A 1,871-nucleotide genomic window follows, 5' to 3' on the forward strand; every position below is an offset into this window, starting at 1 on the left:
TCCACCCCAGTCACTTTTCTTTCCTCTTCCATCCTTTGCATACCCTTATGGCTGGTAAAATAGTGGGTCCCCCTGTTTTGGTGCCTCTGGAGTGAATCCAGACTTACTTGGTTGTTACTGACGTGATTTGAAAGCTGAATTTTTCGCAAGGTGTCTCTACTTTGCTCTGCTGGTGTGACTTGATACCACCCTCCCAAGCCCCTGTACTATCCCCCCACTCCCCAAAACCCCAAAACCTTAGCTGTTTTCTTCACCTAATTCCCTAACACGTGCACCATACGAGTAGAAATGCACTTTCAATCATCTTTGTCAATTTCCCCTTTGGTTTCAGTGTTAGGAAATGTTTGGCCAGAGATTATTGTATTCAGAGATTTTTTTTTTAACTTCTTGTATTTGGACCCCTGTGCCAGTGATGGCTACCTTTTGTGTCTTACAACATCAATGACTCTGTGCCTTTAGTACGCACATGTGAATGGGAAGGGGAGGGACACTGGACCAGAACTAGTCCTCAATGTCTATGTCTAGACTGCGAGCACCTGTCTGCAAAAGATACCCAAATTGCTGTGCTCAATTTGCATATCTTTGGCCCACAGTTCTTCTGGGAGAGGCTTTTCTGATGTTTGGCCCGTTTACACGGGCCAAATGTCCTAAAAAGACCCGCTGTCGAGATATCCCTTCTTCCTTGTGGCATGAGGTTTACATGGATGTTGACAGAATGCTCCCGAATTGGCAGACATCTTCTGAGAGACCTGCAGTCTGGATGTGTGCTCGGTTAACAAAACATGTGGGCTGTGTCTACACTACCACCTTCCTTCGAAGGAAGGATGGTAATTAGGGTGTTGGGAGTTTACTAATGAAGGGCTGCTGTGCATAAGCAGCACTTCATTAAGCAAATTCCCTCCTGTGGCAATTCTGAAGTTTTAAACTTCGAAGTATTGGCACGCATCTAGCCGTGGCACTCCTGCCAGTACTTCGAAGTGCCAGGGTTAACTTTCCCTTACTCCTTACCCCAGCACTTCGAACTACCGGCAGGTGCGCTATGGCTAGATGCGTGCTGGTACTTCAAAGCTTAAAACTTCAGAGTTGCTGCTGCGGGGAGGGGGGGGTGGGAATTTGCTTAATGAAGGGCTGCCTATGCACAGCAGCCCTTCATTAGTAAACTCCCAACACCCTAATTACCATCCTTCCTTTGAAGGAAGGTGGTAGTGTAGACAAGCCCCTGTTGATGGAAGCCTGCAGTCTAGACATAGCCACTGAGTCCTGACTCAGTCAGGACATATTTAAACTGACCCTGATTCAGATAAACCATTGCAGAACATGCTTCTGGACCAGGTGGATAAGATGGCGTCTTTATAGGCTCTCTGAAGAGCCTGGGTAGCTCAGTTGGTAGAGCATCAGACTTTTAATCTGAGGGTCCAGGGTTCAAGTCCCTGTTCAGGCTTGTTTTCCTTTTTGGTGCTGAAAGTTGGGAGAACCTTGCCCAGGGCTGTCCCCAGTGGACAGCGGTAATCTGTTTGGGAGTGGCACAATTTTAGAGGTCCCACTGCAGCACAGACTAGGAGAGGCGAAGAAGAAATTAGTGGCAAAGACTGCGCCATATCCCTCCAACATCTACCAACATCTGCCCCTTATGAGAAAACCTACTCATTAGAGTGATCACCAAGAGAGATTGGTCCAATTTCTGATGGTGAGTGTGACATGCCTGTGATTGACATAGGTACAACTACACTGCATAAACTCATGTTTAACATTCAGCGTTAAACTCATGTTTAACAACTCTACTAGGATTAAAGAAAAAGCTGTCCTGCATACGCTTTGCTGAATAGGGGTAGCTTGCTGCATCAGGGCCTCTAGTGGTGGAGCAAATAGGG

General features: G+C 46.8%; 1 non-coding gene across 1 annotated transcript; it reads left to right on the plus strand.

Moving 5' to 3' along the window:
* The first annotated feature begins 1,368 nt into the window (after nucleotides 1-1,368).
* TRNAK-UUU (transfer RNA lysine (anticodon UUU)) lies at nucleotides 1,369-1,441 on the plus strand. Its single transcript has one exon. It is a non-coding gene; the product is annotated as a tRNA-Lys (tRNA).
* The last annotated feature ends 430 nt before the right edge of the window (nucleotides 1,442-1,871 follow it).

The sequence above is a fragment of the Carettochelys insculpta genome, chromosome 1 (genome assembly GCF_033958435.1).
Source record: "Carettochelys insculpta isolate YL-2023 chromosome 1, ASM3395843v1, whole genome shotgun sequence".
Taxonomy (NCBI): domain Eukaryota; kingdom Metazoa; phylum Chordata; order Testudines; family Carettochelyidae; genus Carettochelys; species Carettochelys insculpta.